Here is a 22502-nt window from a genome sequence, read left to right as displayed (position 1 = left end):
GCGAAGGCGACAATGATAGTGTGAGAGAAAGAGAGGGACACAGTGCAGTGGACAATAGTTGCCAGTGACAGAACAGTGCTATGAAAAGTGCGAAGAAAACAGCGCCAGTGGGAGAGGAACAAACATAAGGAGAAAGTGAAAGTGGATGAGAGCCAGCGTTGCTGATAGACATAGTCTACGACGATGAGAACGAGGCTGAGAGAGATAGTGACAATAAGAAAAGACACCAGCAGTGGGAAGTAACGAATGAGATACTAGCAGTAAGAGAGCAAGCGGGAGACAGTGACATTGAGGAGACAGTGTTAGGAGGACACAACAAAGAGAATATGGCTGTGAGGTAGGGGCTGTGACTATTAGACAGACGCAATGACAATGAGTTGGGCTGAATGAGTGAGTGAGAATGGTTAAGTGAGAGTGGATCGGTATGGGTGACTTACAGCGATGGACTAATGGTTGTGAGCGACGTACGGTTAGGAGAGCTTGTCAGAATGATAGGTGGATTTCTTGTTAAAAAGAGCGCAAATATTTTCGCGTGCCAAAATTTTTAAAGGTGTTGAGGAAGATAGAGTGAGGCAGCTAGTACCCGAATTTTCAATCAGAGTCCTTCAATAAACAAAAAACAGGAGCAAATTTGCCTGTTTTGTGCTCCGATGGGTGCATTTTTCTTTTGGTGTTCACTTTGTTTCGAACAGGAAGACTCCGAAAAATTGCCAACATTTCGACATAATAACGCAACCAACACAAATATAAAAGATAATGTAATGCTCTGTCAGAACACAATTGCTAAATTAAACATAATTTTATACATGAAGATAGTAACGGTTCTCGAAAGAACAGATACCATTGATAACCGTGCAGCTTCGCCAGAATAAATGATGATTAATTGAAACCCTCAGCTACCGACAGGTGTTGTTGATATACCTCGATGGGGACAGCTGAAAATGTGTGCCCTGACTGGGACTCGAACATGGGATCTCCTGCTTACATGTATATAGATTGTGGACAGTTGGGAACGTGCGTCTCACGGGAAGCGTGAATGGGAAAAGTCCCTGCAGTCGCGCTGTTCATTTGTGTCCTCGGTGGCTCAGATGGATAGAGCGTCTGCCATGTAAGCAGGAGATTCCGGGTTCAAGTCCCGGTCGGGGCATACATTTTCAGCTGTCCCCATCGAGGTATACCAACAACACCTGTCGGCAGCTGAGGGTTTCAGTTAATCATCATTTAAACATAATTTGTCATAAGAGAAAGTAATAGAAGAAACTACACTTGTTAGTTTAGAACAGAGGCACAGCTAAAATGGAAAAATGGAATTATAATGAAGGAGTGTAGATTTATGAAATGAATACGTTGAAAAATTAGGCTTTGGTTAGTAAACAAGGAGTATGCTGCTGCAGTAATACTCTATATCGCAAATAATGATGACTTACAACAAAACTTCTCACCCTATCACAGGATAAAGTGGTACTACCGATGTTGCTCTTAAATGAATTTATCTTGTGTTCATTCGCCAGTCCTAGCTTTTTTGTTATGGTCTCCATAAATTTAGCATATTTTATTACTACGGATTTTTGTTAGGAAAACTCACGTCCTCAAAAATATCTTACATAATATCTGCATTTTCCTGACTGTTATACTCAGTTCTTCTCGTCCTTCTTTTGTCTGTCACTGGAACCAGATCTTTGATATTTATCCGTTAACATATCATAAGAGCCTCTATCTTCGATTCTCATACTGCCGGCGCACTGACGTTCCTTTACGTGCGCCCTTCTTCTCCTTTCATCTTGTGAATTCATATTCGGTTAAACCTATCTTACTGATTCAGGTGTCGCATTGATTTCCCTCAACACTGCAGGCGAACACCGGAATGATCCCCCGCTACATGTCAGAGCTGCTACCGTAATCCATTGTCCAACACTTCCATTCCCATACATAGGTGATACTGCTAGCCCAGGACATTTCATCGGAATAGATTAAAAGGTAGCCTGTTTGATTTCAGCAGTCGGCCAGGAAAGCGAGCAGTAGTGACGTGAAATTCTTGATCACTATGCGCCAATATCCCCCATTACATCTCAGATCTCTTCACACGTAGTCACACAATGAGAGCATGTGAGACTGTTGATGGTGATTATTGTTGCTATCTATGCGGTCTAGACTTGCGTTGACACCAGAGTCTACGTTTCAGGACTATGTTTCAGCACAAATACGACACCATAGTTAAGACGCACTGATTGACAGTAATCTGACAAGCTGCATTTTTTTTCAATCTGTATTTTGACTACTAGGACTTTCCATCTCATTACTTTATGCAAGCTGTGGTGCTCCAAACAGACGGCTTAGCCAGCACCCACGGCCACCACCGAGCAGCAGAACTATGCTACGCAGCTGAGGCCCATGCAGCACCACATGGAGGTGGGGCTGTATGATGCTCATTTGTCTGCTCTTTGATATTACTCGGATCTTGTTTACTTACAGCAATTATTCTTACCTTTGAACGAAAAAAATACACGAATTATGAATCTGTAAATTATAAATTTATGACATATTTTAGAAAGAGAACAGAAAGAAGACAAGGAGGAGTAGACAGAGATGCCTCTTCACCAGTATCAACTCGGAAGGGGACTAGGTACTAACCAACTCCAGCGTCTCCGTGCTGTGCTTCTATACTTTATAAAGTTTATCCTTATATTCTAATTACCATGCAATCTCACGACTCCCTGAGTGAAGCCGGGTAACCCAGATAATTTTGTATATATTGCCTAATATCTATGATCTGCTTCTGTTGTATACTGACACTGAATTAGCGCTAACAAACTTTATAGAATTTTCATGTAGTTAAACTTAAAATGATGTTCTCATTTATGGTACTACTTAAAAATGATGTATACTATTTTAACGTGGATTCTAGAACAGTGTCTGTCCATGTACTATTCTAATTACTTCTACTTTCAGTTAAATTCACGCACAATATCTGTACATAAAAGGCAGTGTCCTGACTCACTCACTCACTCACTGCCTCATCATCGCCCAGTCCAAAGTGCTAAGGATAGATACTTGAAATATGTGGAGGGTGTTCTGTAGGCATCGTATCAGAAGCAATAGCTCGACATTCCACTCCTAATAGGGTAAAATAGGGAATGACAGGCGTTTCCAAAATATGTCGCTATTAAGCCAATTTTGAAGCTAGAACTACGAAATTTATTTATTTTCTCAGTCAGAATTTTGAAAACAAGTGTTTCACTATTTTTGGAAATTCAGTCCTGAAGGGGGTGAGATAAGGGATGAAAATGTTTAAAAAGTTTTAAAGCTAAATCTTTGGAAATTGGTATTTCATTCATCAATTCGATATAAAGAAATATGTGCTAGGGAATGAACGTATTATGGAAATATCACCACAAGAACACATATGCACGAATGACAAAAACTATGGATTCCAGATGCCAGAACCGATTTTTGGTCAGAAATACATTCGGAAAAGATCATACCTGTATAGTCTTAATTAGCGTGAAAAGTTAGGAAGGTGTCACAATGAGTGAGAAACATAAAAATTTAGTAAAGAGAAACAAACAAAAAAAGTCTGTGCTCACCACACAGACGATGCGAGCTAAGGAGTGGGCGCTAAGCTAGTGAGACACAAATTGTGATCTTCTACTAATGTTCAAGTTACTTGTTGTGCATGGAGGATGCAGGATGGTTGTCGACGCCGAGGTAGTTACATTAATTCAGCAATTTCAATGTCTCCCTGTACTGCATACTGTTCTACCAAGTCGCGTATCGAGTGTGTATGTATTACACTCGGTCGGAAACTCGTTCGATTCGGCTCTTCGGCGGCAACTTGATTCTAACTCCAATGAAAACGACGGGAGCAAGGCTAGAAAGGTTAGAGTTTAACTTCCCGTCGATAACGACGTTATTATTGGTGGAGCAGAGATTCGGTTTCGTGACGACGCGGATGAAGTTGGTCACACCACACTGAATTAAGTAGGAGTTCATGTGCGTTTCCATAGTATTTCGCATCATAAATAAAGGTTTATTATACGGCTGAATTGGTCTTGTTCACTATAGTACATACTAGTAGTCATTGAGCCGTGTGCAGCTCGTGTTCATGCCGATTATTGCTTGGTATCTTGTCATTGCGAATATGTCATTTCGTTTCTTATTCGGTTTACTGGCGTCACTAAGTTCTACATCTACATCTACATCTACATCCATACTCCGCAAGCCACCTGACAGTGTGTGGCGGAGGGTACCTTGAGTACCTCTATCGGTTCTCCCGTCCATTCCACTCTCGTATTGTTCATGGAAAGAAAGATTGTCGGTATGCCTCTGTGTGGGCTCTAATCTCTCTGATTTTATCCTCACGGTCTCTTCGGGAGATATACGTAGGAGAGAGCAATATACTGCTTGACTCCTCGGTGAAGGTATGTTCTCGAAACTTTAACAAAAGCCCATACCGAGCTACTGAGCATCTCTCCTGCAGAGTCTTCCATTGGAGTTTATCTATCATCTCCGTAACGTTTTCGCGATTACTAAATGATCCTGTAACGAAGCACGCTGCTCTCTGTTGGATCTTCTCTATCTCCTCTATCAACCCCACCTGGTAAGGATCCCACACTGGTGAGCAATATTCAAGCAGTGGGCGAACAAGTGTACTGTAACCTATTTCCTTTATTTTCGGATTGCATTTCCTTAGGATTCTTCAAATGAATCTCAGTCTGGCATCTGCTTTACCGACGATCAACTTTATATGATCATTCCATTTTAAATCACTCCTAATGCCTACTCCCCGATAATTTATGGAATTACCTGCTTCCCGAGGACATGCAGCTTTACTGTATGATTAAATGATGATGGCGCCCTCTTGGGTAAAATATTCCGGAGGTAAAATAGTCCCCCATTCGGATCTCCGGGCGGGGACTACTCAAGAGGACGTCGTTATCAGGAGAAAGAAAACTGGCATTCTACGGATCGGAGCGTGGAATGTCAGATCCCTTAATCGGGCAGGTAGGTTAGAAAATTTAAAAAGGGAAATGGGTAGGTTAAAGTTAGATATAGTGGGAATTAGTGAAGTTCGGTGGCAGGAGGAACAAGACTTTTGGTCAGGTGATTACAGGGTTATAAATACAAAATCAAATAGGGGTAATGCAGGAGTAGGTTTAATAATGAATAAAAAAATAGGAGTGCGGGTTAGATACTACAAACAGCGTAGTGAACGCATTATTGTGGCCAAGATAGACACAAAGCCCATGCCTACTACAGTAGTACACGTTTATATGCCAACTAGCTCTGCAGATGATGAAGAAATTGATGAAATGTATGACGAGATAAAAGAAATTATTCAGGTAGTTAAGGGAGACGAAAATTTAATAGTCATGGGTGACTGGAATTCGGTAGTAGGAAAAGGGAGAGAAGGAAACATAGTGGGTGAATATGGATTGGGGGAAAGAAATGAAAGAGGAAGCCGCCTTGTAGAATTTTGCACAGAGCATAACTTAATCATAGCTAACACTTGGCTCAAGAATCATAAAAGAAGGTTGTATACCTGGAAGAATCCTGGAGATACTAAAAGGTATCAGATAGATTATATAATGGTAACACAGAGATTTAGGAAACAGGTTTTACATTGTAAGACATTTCCAGGGGCAGATGTGGAATCTGACCACAATCTATTGGTTATGAACTGCAGATTGAAACTGAAGAAACTTCGAAAAGGTGGGAATTTAAGGAGATGGGACCTGGATAAACTGAAAGAACCAGAGGTTGTACAGAGTTTCAGGAAGAGCGTAAGGGAACAATTGACAGGAATGGGGGAAAGAAATACAGTAGAAGAAGAATGGGTAGCTCTGAGGGATGAAGTAGTGAAGGCAGCAGAGGATCAAGTAGGTAAAAAGCCGGGGGCTAATAGAAATCCTTGGGTAACAGAAGAAATACTGAATTTAATTGATGAAAGGAGAACATATAAAAATGCAGTAAATGAAGCAGGCAAAAAGGAATACAAACGTCTCAAAAATGAGATCGACAGGAAGTGCAAAATGGCTAAGCAGGGATGGCTAGAGGACAAATGTAAGGATGTAGAGGCTTGTCTCACTAGGGGTAAGATAGATACTGCCCACAGGAAAATTAAAGAGACCTTTGGAGAGAAGAGAACCACTTGTATGAATATCAAGAGCACAGATGGCAACCCAGTTCTAAGCAAAGAAGGGAAGGCAGAAAGGTGGAAGGAGTATATAGAGGGTTTATACAAGGGCGATGAACTTGAGGACAATTTTATGGAAATGGAAGAGGATGTAGATGAAGATGAAATGGGAGGTAAGATACTGCGTGAAGAGTTTGACAGAGCACTGAAAGACCTGAGTCGAAACAAGGCCCCGGGACTAGACAACATTCCATTAGAACTACTGATGGCCTTGGGAGAGCCTGTCATGACAAAACTCAACCATCTGGTGAGCACGATGTATGAGACAGGCGAAATACCCACAGACTTAAAGAAGAATATAATAATTCCAATCCCAAAGAAAGCAGCTGTTGACAGATGTGAAAATTACCGAACTATCAGTTTAATAAGTCACAGCTGCAAAATACTAACGCGAATTCTTTACAGACGAATGGAAAAACTAGTAGAAACGGACCTCGGGGAAGATCAGTTTGGATTCCGTAGAAATGTTGGAACACGTGAGGCAATACTAACCTTACGACTTATCTTAGAAGAAAGATTAAGAAAAGGTAAACCTACGATTCTAGCATTTGTAGACTTAGAGAAAGCTTTTGACAACGTTAACTGGAATTCCCTCTTTCAGATTCTGAAGGTGGCAGGGGTAAAATTCTGTCAGAGACAGCAAAGGACTTGGAAGAGCAGTTGAACGGAATGGACAGTGTCTTGAAAGGAGGATATAAGATGAACATCAACAATAGCAAAACGAGGATAATGGAATGTAGTCAAAATAAATCGGGTGATGCTGAGGGGATTAGATTAGGAAATGAGATACTTAAAGTAGTAAAGGAGTTTTGCTATTTAGGGAGTAAAATTACTGATGATGGTCGAAGTAGAGAGGATATAAAATGTAGACTGGCAATGGCAAGGAAATCGTTTCTGAAGAAGAGAAATTTGTTAACATCGAGTATAGATTTAAGTGTCAGGAAGTCGTTTCTTAAAGTATTTGTATGGAGTGTAGCCATGTATGGAAGTGAAACATGGACGATAACCAGTTTGGACAAGAAGAGAATAGAAGCTTTCGAAATGTGGTGCTACAGAAGAATGCTGAAGGTAAGGTGGGTAGATCACGTAACTAATGAGGAGGTTTTGAATAAGGTTGGGGAGAAGAGAAGTTTGTGGCACAACTTGACTAGAAGAAGGGATCGGTTGGTAGGACATGTTTTGAGGCATCAAGGGATCACAAATTTAGCATTGGAGGGCAGCGTGGAGGGTAAAAATCGTAGAGGGAAACCAAGAGGTGAATACACTAAGCAGATTCAGAAGGATGTAGGTTGCAGTAGGTACTGGGAGATGAAGAAGCTTGCACAGGATAGAGTAGCGTGGAGAGCTGCATCAAACCAGTCTCTGGACTGAAGACCACAACAACAACAACAACCTGCTTCCAGTTGCTGACCTGCTATATTGTAGCTAAATGATAAAGGATCTTTCCTTCTATGTATTGGCAGCACATTACACTTGTAAGTTACTGGCTTGCCTGCCCGTGAGTGGCAGCAGCAGCGCTTATCGATACGAGTACTGTGGTACTATCTTTGGAGCGACCGCTAGTATTTCTAGGTCGCGTTGAGTGGAGTGGGGGTTGCGAACGGAGATGAGGTCAGTGGGGTGCGCAACAGCGAGCAGGTCCGTGCAGCACGTGGGCAAGCCGGGGCCACTGGCGGCGAGCTGCTACTGCTGGATCGAGGAGGGGTAGCTGCGAGAGCGGCGACTTCGTTGCACACCGAACCCTGGACGTTCACGTTTGCTGAAGAGTTAACTGCTAATGCAACCTCGACTATTCTGACACTGTCGCCTGTCCTGTTTCAGAGGAAACCACTCAGCCTGCAAGATCTGGGCAATCGTAGAGGGTGGAATTATTGGTAGTTGGGAGCTCCAACGTTAGGCGCTTTATGGGGCCCCTTAGGGACTTGGCTGACAAGAAAGCTAAGAAGTCCAATGTGCACTCCTTATGCATACCGGGTGGAGTCATTCCAGATGAGGAAAGGATCCTCCCTTATGCCATGAAGAGCACAGGGTGCAGCCAACTGCAGGTGGTTGCTCACATAGGTACCAATGATGTGTGTCACTTTGGATCAGAAGAGATTCTCTCTGGTTTCGAGCGGCTAACAGAAGTGGTAAAGGCTGCCAGTCTTGCTTGCAAGATTAAAGCAGATCTGACCATTTACAGCATGGTCGACAGGACCGATTGCGGACCTCTGGTACGGAGCCGAGTGGAGGGCCTGAATCAGAGGCTCAGACGGACCTGCGACCGGGTAGGCTGCAGAATCCTCGACTTGCGCCAAAGGGTGGTTGGGTTTCGGGTTCCGCTGAATAGGCCAGCGGGCGGTTTTGTAGGTTAGAGGGTCTCGGGGAAACACAAGAAGGGCTTCAGCCACAAAGGGTGCACGCTAAACGCGGGAAAAACGTAGATACAGGAACCATTGGTATAACAGTTGTAAATTGTCGTAGCTGTGTTGGGAAAGTACCATACCAGAGCTCCAAGCGCTAATAGAAAGCACTGATGCTCAAATCGTTACAGGCACTGAAAGCTGGCTAAAGCCGGAAATAAGCTCAGCCGAAATTTTTGCGTAGAACCTAACGGTGTTCCGAAAGGATAGGCTAAACACGGTTGGCGTTTTTGTTGCTGTCAGAAGTAGTTTAACTTGTCGTGAAACTGAAGTAGATAATTCTTGTGAGTTAGAATGGGCAGAGGTCATTGTGGGCAACCAGGATAAAAAAAAAATTGGATCCTTTTACTGACCTCCCAATTCAGATGTTACAGATGCTGAAAGGTTCAAAGAAAACTTGTTTGATTTCAAACACATACCCGAATCATACGATTCGACTTTAATTTACCTTCGATATGTTGGCGAAAATACATGTTTAATTCCGGAGGTACTCATAAAATATCATCTGAAATTGTGCTAAACGCATTCTCTGAAAATTATCTCGAGCAATTAGTTCATGAACCCACGCGAATAGTAAACGGTTGTGAAAACACGCTTGACCTCTTAACAAAAAATAATCCTGAGTTAATAACGACCATCAAAATCGATGCAGGTATTCGTGAACACAAGGTTGTCGTAGCAAGACTGAATATTGTAATCCCATAATCCTCGAAAAATAAGCGAAAAAATACCTATTCAAAAAGCAGATAAAAATTCACTTTACGCCTTCCTAAGAGATAATCTCCACTCATTCCAAATTAATAATATAAATGTAAACCAGATGTGGCTTAAATTCAAAGAAATAGTATCGGCAGCAATTGAGAGATTTATACCAAATAAATTAACAAACCACGGAGCTGATCCTCCTTGGTACACAAAATGGGTTAGAACACTGTTGCAGAAACAACGGAACAAACATGCCAAATTTAAACAGACGCAAAATCCCCGAGATTGGCGATCTATTACAGAAGCTCGAAATTTAGCGCGGAATTCAATGCGAGATGCTTATAACAGTTTCCACAACGAAATTTTGTCTTGAAACCTGGCAGAAAATCCAAAGCGACTCTGGTCGTATGTGAAGTATGTTAGCGGCAAGAAACAATCAATGCCTTCTCTGCACGATAGCAATGAAGATACCATCTAAAACAGTGCTGCCAAAGCAGAGTTACTAAACACAGCCTTTCGAAATGCCTTCGCAAAAGAAGACGAAGTAAATATTCCAAAATTCGAATCGAGAACAGCTGCTAACATGAGTAACATAGAAGTAAATATCCTCGGAGTAGTGAAGCAACTTAAATCACTTAATAAAAGCAAGGCTTCTGGTCCAGACTGTATACCAATTAGGTTCCTTTCGGAGTATGCTGATGCATTAGCCACACTTAACAATCATATATAACCGTTCGCTCGACGATAGATCCGTACCCAAAGACTGGAAAGTTGCAAAGGTCACACCAATGTTCAAGAAAGGTAGTAGAAGTAATCCACTAAATGACAGGCCCATATCGTTAACGGCGATATGCAGCAGGATTTTAGAACATATATTGTGTTCGAACATAATGAATTACCTCGAAGAAAACGGTCTATTGACACACAGTCAACATGGGTTTAGAAAACACCGTTCCTGTGAAACACAATTAGCTCTTTATTCACATGAAGTGTTGAGTACTACTGACAAGGGATTTCAGATCGATTCCGTATTTCTGGATTTCCAGAAGGCTTTTGACACTGTATCACACAAGCAGCTCGTAGTGAAATTGCGTGCTTATGGAATATCGTCTCAGTTATGTGACTGGATCTGTGATTTCCTGTCAGAGAGGTCACAGTTCGTTGCAATTGACAGAAAGTCATCGAGTAAAACAGAAGTGATTTATGGCGTTCCCCAAGGTAGTGTTATAGGCCCTTTGCTGTTTCTTATCTATTTAAACGATTTGGGAGACAATCTGAGCAGCCGTCTTCGGTTGTTTGCAGGTGATGCTGTCGTTCATCGACTAATAAAGTCATCAGAAGATCAAATCAAACTGCAAAACGATTTAGAAGAAATGTCGGAATGGTGCGAAAAGTGGCAGTTGACCTTAAATAACGAAAAGTGTGAGTTCATCCATATGGGTGCAAAAAGGAACGCGTTAAACTTCGGTTACACGATAGATCAGTCTAATCTAAAAGCCGTAAATTCAACTAAATACCTAGGTATTACAATTACGAACAATTGAAATTGAAAGGAACACACAGAAAATGTTGTGGGGAAGGCTAACCAAAGACTGCGTTTTATTGGCAGGACACTTAGAAAATGTAACAGACCTACTAAGGAGACTGCCTATACTACGCTTGTCAATCCAATTTTAGAATACTGTTGCGCGGTGTGGGATCCTTACCAGATAGGACTCACTGAGTACATCGAAAAAGTTCAAAGAAAGGCAGCACGTTTTGTATTATCGCGAAATATGGTAGAGAGTGTCACAGAAATGATACAGGATTTGGGATGGACATCATTAAAAGAAAAGCGTTTTTCGTTGCGACGGAATCTTCTCACGAAATTTCAATTACAAACTTTCTCCTCCGAATGCGAAAATATTTTGTTGACACCGACTTATAGGGAGGAACGATGACCAAATATAAAATAAGGGAAACTAGATCTCGTACGGAAAGATATAGATGTTCATTCTTCCCGCGCGCTATACGAGATTGGAATAATAGAGAATTGTGAAGGTGGTTTGATGAACCCTCTGCCAGGCACTTAAACGTGATTTGCAGAGTATCCATGTAGATGATGATGTAGATGTAGATCTCGCCTTTGGTCTGTGGATTGTTGCTCCCAGGGCCACTGAGCCTGGTGGCAACGAGTGAAGTGTTTCGGGGTGGTGAAATATTGCAGCCACCCTTCTCTATTTGTTATTCATCATTGAATTTAGTATTATTCTTGTTAGTGAAGTGCAACCATCGATTTTCTGCCTTGTGGCCGCTAACGGCCCAGTTACCTGCCCTGGAGGTTAGCGTACCTGTCTGGCAATGTACCTTTCCTCGTCGTGTTGATGCTGTCCGACACGGCGTGTAGTTCGACAGCCTTTTGTATTTTACTGTGAATATTTTTTGGGGCCTCCCCCCATGAACCATAGACCTTGTCGTTGGTGGGGAGGCTTGCGTGCCTCAGCGATACAGATAGCCGTACCGTAGGTGCAGCCACAACGGAGGGGGTATCTGTTGAGAGGCCAGACAAGCGTATGGTTCCTGAAGAGGGGCAGCAGCCTTTTCAGTAGTTGCAGGGGCAACAGTCTGGATGATTGACTGATCTGGCCTTGTAACACTAACCAAAACGGCCTTGCTGTGCTGGTACTGCGAACGGCTGAAAGCAAGGGGGAAACTACGGCCGTAATTTTTCCCGAGGGCATGCAGCTCTACTGTATGGATATATGACGATGGCGTCCTCTTGGGTAAAATATTCCGGAGGTAAAATAGTCCCCCATTCGGATCCTCGGGAGGGGACTACTCAGGAGGACGTCGTTATCAGGAGAAAAAAAAACTGGCGTTCTACTGATCAGAGCGTGGAATGTCAGGTCCCTTAATCGGGCAGGTAGGTTAGAAAATTTAAAAACGGAAATGGATAGGTTGAAGTTGGATATAGTAGGAATTAGTGAAGTTCGGTGGCAGGAGGAGCAAGACTTTTGGTCAGGTGAATACAGGGTTATAAATACAAAATCAAATAGGGGTAATGCAAGAGTTGGTTTAGTAGTGAATAAAACAATAGGAATGCGGGTAAGCTACTACAAACAGCACAGTGAACGCATTGTTATGGCCAAGATAGACACGAAGCCCACGCCTACGACAGTTGTACAAGTCTATATGTCAACTAGCTCTGCAGATGACGAAGAAATTGAAGAAATGTATGATGAAATAAAAGAAATTATTCAGATAGTGAAGGGAGACGAAAATGTAATAGTCATGGGTGACTGGAATTCGGTAGTAGGAAAAGGGAGAGAAGGAAACGTAGTAGGTGAATATGGATTGGGGGTAAGAAATGAAACAGGAAGCCGCCTGGTGGAATTTTTCACAGAGCACAACTTAATCATAGCTAACACTTGCTTCAAGAATCATAAAAGAAGGTTATATACATGGAAGAAGCCTGGAGATCATAAAAGGTATCAGATAGATTATATAATGGTAGGACAGAGATTTAGGAACCAGGTTTTAAATTGTAAGACATTTCCAGGACAGAGTTTCAGGGAGAGCATAAGGGAACAACTGACAAGAATGGGGGAAAGAAATACAGTAGAGGAAGAATGGGTAGCTTTGAGGGATGAAGTAGTGAAGGCAGCAGAGGAGCAAGTAGGTAAAAAGCCGAGGGCTAATAAAAATCCTTGGGTGACAGATGAAATATTGAATTTAATTGACTAAAGGAGAAAATATACAAATGCAGTAAATGAAGCAGCCAAAAAGGAATACAAACGTCTCAAAAATGAGATCGAAGGAAATGCAAAATGGCTAAGCAGGGATGGCTAGAGGACAAATGTAAGTATGTGGAGGCTTTTCTCAGTAGGTGTAAGACAGATACTGCCTACAGGAAAATTAAAGAGACCTTTGGAGAAAAGAGAACGACTTGTATGAATATCAAGAGCTCGGATGGGAACGCAGTTTTAAGCAAGGAAGGGAAAGCAGAAAGGTGGAAGGAGTATATAGAGGGTCTATACAAGGGCGATGTACTTGAGGGCAATGTTATAGAAATGGAAGAGGATGTGGATGAAGATGAAATGGGAGATATGATAGAACAGTGAAAGATCTGAGTCGAAACAAGGCTCCGGGATTTGACAACATTCCATTAGAACTACTGACAGCCATGGGAGAGCCAGTCCTGACAAAACTCTACCATCTGGTGAGCAAGCTGTACGAGACAAGCGAAATACCCTCAGACTTCAAGAAGAATACAATAATTTCAATCCCAAAGAAAGCAGGTGTTGACAGATGTGAAAATTACCGAACTATCAGTTTAATAAGTCACGGCTGCAAAATACTAAAGCGAATTCTTTACAGACGAATGGAAAAACTGGTACAAGCCGACCTTTGGGAAGATCAGTTTGGATTCCGTAGAAATATGGGAACGCGTGAGGCAATACTGACCCTACGACGTATTTTAGAAACTAGATTAAGAAAAGGCAGACCTACGTTTCTAGCATTTGTAGACTTAGAGAAAGCTTTTGACAATGTTGACTGGAATACTCTCTTTCAAATTCTGAAGGTGGCAGGGGTAAAATACAGGGAGCGAAAGGCTATTTACAATTTGTACAGAAACCAGATGGCAGTCATAAGAGTCGAGGGGCATGAAAGGGAAGTAGTAGTTGGGAAGGGAGTGAGACAGGGTTGTAGACTCTCCCCGATGTTGTTCAATCTGTATAGTGAGCAAGCAGTAAAGGAAACAAAAGAAAAATTCGGAGTAGGTATTAAAATCCATGGAGAAGAAATAAAAATTTTGAGGTTCGCCGATGACATTGTAATTCTGTCAGAGACAGCAAAGGACTTGGAAGAGCAGCTGAACGGAGTGCACAGTGTCTTGAAAGGAGGATATAAGATGAACATCAACAATAGCAAAACGAGGATAATGGAATGTAGTCGAATTAAGTCGTGCGATGCTGACAGAATTAGATTAGAAAATGAGACACTTAAAGTAGTAAAGGAGTTTTGCTATTTGGGGAGCAAAATAACTGATGATGGTCGAAGTAGAGAAGATATAAAATGTAGACTGGTAATGGAAAGGAAAGCGTTTCTGAAGAAGAGAAATTTGGTAACATCGGGTATAGATTTAAGTGTCAGGAAATCGTTTCTGAAACTATATGTATGGAGTGTAGCCATGTATGGAAGTGAAACATGGACGATAACTAGTTTGGACAAGAAGAGAATAGAAGCTTTCGAAATGTGGTACTACAGAAGAATGCTGAAGATTAGATGGGTAGATCACATAACTAATGAGGAGGTACTGAATAGGATTGGGGAGGAGTTTGTGACACAACTTGACTAGAAGAAGGAATCGGTTGGTAGGACATGCTCTGAGGCATCAAGGGATCACCAATTCAGTATTGGAGGGCAGCGTGGAGGGTAAAAATCGCAGAGGGAGACCAAGAGATGAATACACTAAGCAGACTCAGAGGGATGTAGGCTGCAGTACGTACTGGGAGATGAAGAAGCTTGCACAGGGTAGAGTAGCGTGGAGAGCTGCATCAAACCAGTCTCAGGACTGAAGACCACAACAACAACATTTTTTGGGGAGGTCTACCTTGGTTCTAGTGTTTCCTTTGGCCTTGGGTGTTTTCTGAAGACGTAGTGATGTCTGTCTCTTCGCCTTTGTTTAAAAATATACCCTTGTTGTACCGGTGATCAGACGTTAGGCGGATTGGTTAGTCGGTCGGTCGGCGATTAAGCTGCACCTAGTTTGAGTTGCCATCCTGTTACGTAAGTAAACTCTTGCCCGCCTGTCTCACCTTACCTTATGTTTGAGTTACGTTCCCAGGCCGACCCTAGGAACACTTGCTGAGAACCGCTTGTCCTGACTCCTTAGATTGTGATGTATGTTTCAAGGATATTTGTTATTTTCTAATTATTGTTGTTGTGGCTTTCAGCCGAGCAGTAGTTTCACTTGTTTGGTGATACGGCCGTCAGCCGTGTTACAGTAAGTTTTTTTAAAAGCAAACTTGTTTTAAAAGCAAGGGATTTATTTTAAAACTGCTATTTGGAATTGTTTTCCTGACTTCTAAATCAGGCCTTCAGCCTTTTGTTATTTGAAATTGTTTGTGGCCTTCATCCGCGTACTAATTTCACTTGTGTTATAATAAGGCCTGCAGCCGTGTTACAGTTTGTTTTAAAACGAAGTATTTATCTTAATATGTGCTATTTGGAATTGTTCTTCTGATTTCTAATCCAGGCCTTCAGCCGTTTGTGATTTGATATTGTGTGTGGTCTTCAGCCGAGCAATAATTTCACCTCTTTCGTAATAAGGCCTTCAACCGTGTTACAATAAGTTTTTGTAAAGAAAACTTATTTTAAAAGCAAAGTATTTGTTGAGATGTGTGCTATTTGGAATTGTTTCCCTGACTTCTAATTCAGGCCTTCAGTCGTTTGTTGTTTGAGGCTATTGCTGGTGGCCTTCGGCCATAAATTGTGGAATTTTTTTGTGATAGTGCCTTCAGCCGTCATACAGTCAATTGTGTTTTTTAAAGAGATTGTTTTAATATTTTAACTTCTTTAAATAAAGTTTACGTATTTGTTGTGCAACCGAGAGTAACTGATTACGGCCCAATCCACAATCGTAACCTTATGCTGCCCCATCCTGAGAAATCAGCTCTCAATCATAGTGTACTCTGCTATACTGATTCTAAAAGAAATATATTTGAACCTCAAAATGACTGTGATTATTATCGAAACACTAAGTGATGCAAAATGTGAAGTAAACGTAAGTGGAGTAAGAACAAATCATTTTATTTTCCGTATGGGTATTACAGCCATTGATCCAAGAATAATTATAATGAATATCGGACCTTATAATTGACGGAATCTAGCAAATTATGAAGAACGAATTTTACTGTAGACTTTTCAGCTTTTGCAGATAACCTGGCGGTTGAATATCACGACATTTGTAAATCACAAAAACAAAGAGGTATTCTTAAAGCAGCCGAAAGGATATATCTCCAAGCACCATGTGGAAAACCTAAATATATGTCTGGCAAAAAAATACCACCAAAAATTCTAAAAAATCAATGTGGGAATAGTGAGTGTCACAGTTCAAATTTTTTTTTTTTTTTTTTGAAATCTTATAGTGGACAAGTTTGCAAATAATGACTTTGAAATTCGTCGCCACAAAAAGGAAAGTGTGTTCACAGTCAACAAAAGATGTCTGTAACAAATAATACACCTTAAACAGCAAAACTAAAGCGCTGCAACGCATTCATCGAAACAGTGAGTATTTATAGGGCTGAAACACACGATTTAAACGGAAAGACAGATTGACGAAATTCAAAAAGAGAGAACGAAAAGTTGTCAGGAAAATTTTACTTCCAAATTACACTGAAGAGAGAAAACAGAGACTCAGAGAAAATAACAAACCTGAAAAGTATACCAATATATCGCTTATTGTCATTAGCTGAATCTGTGACACAAAGTTCACTACAGTCAATTTCGAAACAGTTTATTACTTATGGCTTTTGGCCTAACACCAACGACATAATTTATTCTGTCCTCTTTGTTGTGTGTCAAATGATACCGCATTCTTAGAAGTGACTTGCGATAACACAGTGTGTATCAGCAGTCAGCCTTGCCAGAGGCAATTATGTGCGCGTTGAGCCCCGGCTGAATCTCTCTGCACGTGTGAAGGCCAAAAGTGGAAACAAAGGCCAACTAATTAACATGGGGAATTACGATAGTGCAAAAGTACGAGTACGTTAACAAAGCTTTTGTAATAGTAGTGGCTTCAGGAATACAAGCCTTTTGATCGACCTGTTTGCTGCGGTAATGTTTTCACTATATTTGCTTTGCTTAAGACGAATATCTTGCACATAAGACAGCCGCAGTCAGCTGTAATAAACCCCAGATGACTCCCGCATATAAGAAGACTGAAGAGGACGGACCAGCAAAATTACAGACCAATATCTTTAACATCGATTTGCTGCAGAATTATTGAGCATATTTTAATTTCCAGTGTAAGAATTCTCCCACAGACAGAATAACTTCAATCCACAATTCAACACAAATTTAGAAAGTATTGTTCACACGAAATTCAGTTTTCCATTACCTTGCCAAGGTCCGAGAACAGAGAATAGGTTCTGAGGTATGTGAGTAGCTCGAAATCCTTTTTAAGTTAGTAGAATCCAGAGCGTTGTCGGGGCAAAAAGCGTTCATCGGAGGCACTGAATACCCAAGTATTATGTCAGCAGTGGCCGAGGGACGTGTGAAAGGACCACTCTCGTTCTCTACATGCGTGAACCATCTGACGGATGTACTGAGCAGCAATCTGCAACTGTTGGCTAGTGAAGCTGTAACGTGAAGGACAGTATTGTCTTCAAGTGACTGGAGGACAATACAAGATGGACAGAATTTAGTTTGATTTAATGGAATGACAGCTTCTTCTAAATGTCGAAAAATGTAAATTAACAAAGGGGAGCAGGAGATACGTTAACGTCGGTTAAATATGTACATTTAAAATTGTAAAGCGACATCAGAATAGAACGAGCACGTGAGGTAAGTTGTAGCGAAGTCGAATGGTTGACTTCGGTTTAATGGGGGGAGTTCGACGAGACATCTGTAATAGAGACCGCGTACAGAACACTTGCGTGACCCGTTATTGAGTACTGGTCGAGTATTTGGCCCCGTCACGTCGGATTAAAGGTGTTAATCGAAACAATTCAAAGGCGTACCGAAAGATTTGTGATTGATAGGATTAATGGATACGCCATTATTACGGAAATGCTGTGTGAACTCGAATCGAATCCGTGGAGGGAAGAAGACGTTAATTTCGCGAAACAATATTGGAGAAGTCTAGAGAAACCCGCATATGCGACAGACTGCAGAGTGATCCTGCAGCTACAAACATACATGTCGCTTAAGGATCGCGAAGAGAAATCAGGGCTTATACGGAAGCATACAGACATTCGTTTCCCTTCTCCCCCCATTCGGGGGTGAAACAGCAAAGGGAATGAGTAGCAGCGGTACAAGATACCCTCCGCCAGGCACCATACGGTGGATTGTAAAATTTGTATTTGAATGTAAATGTAGATATAGATGTTTATGTTGAAATCCAAACAAACTTTATTGGTTTTTCAATGTTATAACGTAAGTAACAGATCTAACTTTTATTTTAGTATACGTACCTATATTTCCCCAAATGTACTGATTAACAAATAAAGATAAATCTCTCGTATCATTTACCTCGCCGTACGGGGTCTGTTGCCTTCGTATCATTTGACATCTTTTTTTCTTCTTCTTCTCCTTCTTGTTGCTATAGCCGGCAGTTAACCTAAGGAAGGGAAGTCACGTGCCCTATCTGTGTAAAGTGTAAATTTTGTTTATGTGTTGTCGTATTTTGAGACATTGTGTACATTATTTTCCGAGGCGGAGATTGAGTTCCAGCCCAGAATTTGCCCACCAACATTGAAAACCGCCTGCGTACGACACTCAGGCTCTCCAGTTTACTAGACAAAAACGTTAGTTAACCCATTCGCGTGGATTCGATCCACGTCTCACTCACTACCTTATCTTGAAAGCCGGCACTCTGCGAGTTTAGCTCTTCCAGGAATGGCTCTGAGCACTATGGGACTTAACATCTGTGGTCATTAGTCCCCTAGAACTTAGAACTACTTAAACCTAACTAACCTAAGGACATCACACACATCCAAGCCCGAGGCAGGATTCGAACCTGCGACCGTAGCGGTTACGCTTCCAGACTGAGGCACCTAGAACCGCCCGGCCACAACGGCCGGCCTAGCTCTTCCAGGAAATCAAAGATGCTGAATAATAAATTTGCTCGTTCAACCAGGCAACGTTAATTATGTAATTGAGCGTATACGAATATGCTGTACATGAATTTTATTTCGGATCTCTACAACTGAAGGAATGAAAGAAGAAATTAGTACATATAAAACAGGTGAGATCGAGCACCCATATTTACATCCCTCATACTCGTGATTCAGTTGCGCAATGATACAATATCTGCCCGTGGATCTCGTAATTGCCGGTAACTTGGGTGTCTCTTAAAATCTCTATATTCAAAACGCAGTGTCCTCACTGGCTGACGACTCTTTATCGCCTAGACCAAATCGCTAAGGATAGAAACTTGAAATTTGGAGAAGGTGTCGATCTTATACTGTAGACGTCGTTTAAGAAGAGACTTTACGAAATTCCAAGCCTAAGGGGATGAAATAGGAGATGAAGCGTTTTTCTTGAAAAATGTCGCTATTAAGTCAATTTTGAAGTCAGACCTACGAAAACTGGTATTTGGTTTCTCGGTCAGAAATCAATAACTGCTAAATGATTTTTAAGATTGCATCTATGAAAACTGGTATCTGAATTCTCTGTTAGCAGTAAGAAAGTAGATATTTGAATTTTTCTGGAAATACAGCCCAAAGGGAGTGCACTTGGAGATAAAAATTGTTAAGAAAACTATTCCGTTACATTAAAAAATTTAAAGCTTAATTTTTGAAAATTTGTATTTCACTTCTCGGTTAGATATTAAGACTTTGTGGTTATGGGATGAAAGTTGTTATTGTAATATCTCCACATGAACGCGAAAGCCTTGATCAACAAAAATTTGGGCTCCAGCTACCACAATTGCTTTTTGGTCAGAAGTACAGTACATTCAGGAAAGACCTTGCTTATATGGCCTTAGTTAGCGTGAAAAGCTTAGAAGGTGTTGCAATTTGTGAACAGCGTAAAAATTCGGTTAAATAAAGACAAAAAACCTCTCTGCAAGCCATGCAATCCACGCGAGCGAAGCAGCGGAGCAAAGCTATTTAATCGCCCCTGGTTGTAAACTAGCGGTTCATATACACGCTCCGCTCCAGAGTGAAAATTCGTCCTGGACACAGTATATCTAGCATGTTTCACACTGATTACTTTAAATATCACACAAACACACACATACAAACACAAACACACAAACACACAAGCACACACACACACTCACACACAACACATTATTACTTATTCAAAATTTGCTTTGCCCAGCAGAAGGTGATACTTAGCACGAATGAATACCTTAAATAATTCTTTGGAAGTTTGTATGGTGTTCGTACTGAGTGTTAAGAATTTTATTTAATGAGAGGAGTCACTGCAAACAAATTTTTTATTCTTTGGTCGGAGAGCCATCACAAGTAGCGAACAGAGGACGTACGGGAGGATGCAATGAAAGTATAGAAACACCATCAAAAATGCATTTTTTTCCTTTTTTTACCAATCTTTTGACTGGTTGGGTGCGGCCCTCTGCAGTGCCAACATCTTCATCTCAGAGAAGCACTTGCAACCTATGTCCTTACTTATTTGCTGGATGTATTCTGGTCACTATCTCACTCTACAACTTTCACCCTCTGCAGCTCCGTCTCTTACTATGGAAGTTATTCCGTGATATCATAACAAATGTCCTGCCATCTTGTCCTTTCTTCTTGTCAGCGTTTCCCATATATTCCTTTCCTCACCGATTTTCGGGAGAACCTCCTCATTCCTTACCATTTCAGTCCACCCAATTCTTCTGTAACGCCTCATATCAAATGTTTCGATTCTTTTATTTTCTAGTTTTCCCACTTTCGATGTCTTACTACCATACAGTGCTGTGCTCCAGATGTACATTCTACAAAATTTCTTCCTTAGATTAAGCTTATGTTTGATGGTGGTAGACCTCTCTTGGAAGGAAAGCCCTTTTTGCCAGCGCTAGTCCGCCTTGGATGTCCTAATTCCGACCATCAAGAGTTACATCGATGCCTAGGTAGCAAAATCCCTTAACTTTTTCTACCTCGTGGTCACCCACCCTGATGTTAAGTTTCTCGTTACTCTCATTTCTGCTACTTCCCATTACTTTAGTCTTTCTTCGATTTACTCTTAGTCCTTATTCTGTACTCTTTAGACCGTTCATTACATTCAGCATATCCCGTAATTCTTCCCTTTCACCGAGGATAGAAATGTCGTCAGCGAATTTAATCATTGATATCCTTTCACCTTGAATTTTAATTCCACTCTTGAACCTTTCTTTTATTTCCGTAATTGGTTCTTCGATGTACTATTTGAATCGTAGGCACGAAAGACTACATCCCTGTCTTACATCCAAAAAATGGTTCAAATGGCTCTGAGCACTATGGGACTCAACTGCTGAGGTCATTAGTCCCCTAGAACTTAGAACTAGTTAAACCTAACTAACCTAAGGACATCACAAACATCCATGCCCGAGACAGGATTCGAACCTGCGACCGTAGCGGTCTTGCGGTTCCAGACTGCAGCGCCTTTAACCGCACGGCCACTTCGGCCGGCGTCTTACATCCTTTTTTATTCGAGCGCTTCTTTCTGCGTCTCCCGCTCTTATTTTTTCCTCTTGGTTCTTGTACATATCGTATATTACCCTACAGTTTATCCCCATTTTTTCTCAGAAATTCGAACAACTTGCACCATTTTACACAGGTTCCCATTTCTGAGAAAAATAGGGGTAAGCTAGGGGAACGCGTGCTTGGGCATAATCCAAGAGAAGCCTGCAGGTTGCGCTAATGTATACGGTCACAAAAAGCACTTGTGTGATGTTATAAATACGTTGCAACTGTCATACGTGGTCAGAACGGTGTTCTGTGTAGTTGCGAGTGCATTACGTCGGAGAAAACTTAATTCGAACGTGGGCAAATTGTTGGTGTTTCCGTAACAAAGAAAGCGAGAGTATTTGATTTTTCAGTTAAGTGCCGCACTGAAGATTTGTACCGTATACAGAAAAAGCGGACAAACATAACCCACTAAGACAACACTAACGATAGTGTGTGTTGAGTGATTTTGTCAGATGGTAACTGAAGAGAAATGTGATTAAAACCAAGAGGACGACAGCTGCAAAAGTTACTGCAGAACTGAATTTCGCACTCGCGAACCCTGTCAGCATCAAAACAACACGAAGGGAGCTCCATAAGCTGAGAATTTCAATGCGAGCTGGAATTCCAATACCACTCATGAGTGATACAAATACCCGTGGTACCGAATGTATAGAGCCTGGATTCTAACAATGGAAGAAAACCGTTTCGTCAGAGGAGTTTTGATCCATTCTCTTTACAGCCTCTAGACGAGTGTACGTCCCAAGAGTGAAACATGGAGGGAGTTCGATGATGATTTGGGCAGCCATATAGTGGTATTCCGTGAGCCCCATGGTTACTCTGCAA

The 22502-nt window shown here is 41.4% G+C and overlaps 1 non-coding gene across 1 annotated transcript; it reads left to right on the top strand.

Annotated features, from left to right (window-relative positions):
- The first annotated feature begins 1073 nt into the window (after positions 1-1073).
- Trnat-ugu lies at positions 1074-1147 on the top strand. The gene has a single exon. It is a non-coding gene; the product is annotated as a tRNA-Thr (tRNA).
- The last annotated feature ends 21355 nt before the right edge of the window (positions 1148-22502 follow it).

This window comes from Schistocerca americana, chromosome 3 (assembly GCF_021461395.2).
Source record: "Schistocerca americana isolate TAMUIC-IGC-003095 chromosome 3, iqSchAmer2.1, whole genome shotgun sequence".
Lineage (NCBI taxonomy): Eukaryota > Metazoa > Arthropoda > Insecta > Orthoptera > Acrididae > Schistocerca > Schistocerca americana.
Note: the sequence above shows the minus strand (reverse complement) of the source record. Positions and strands in the feature narration are given on the sequence as shown.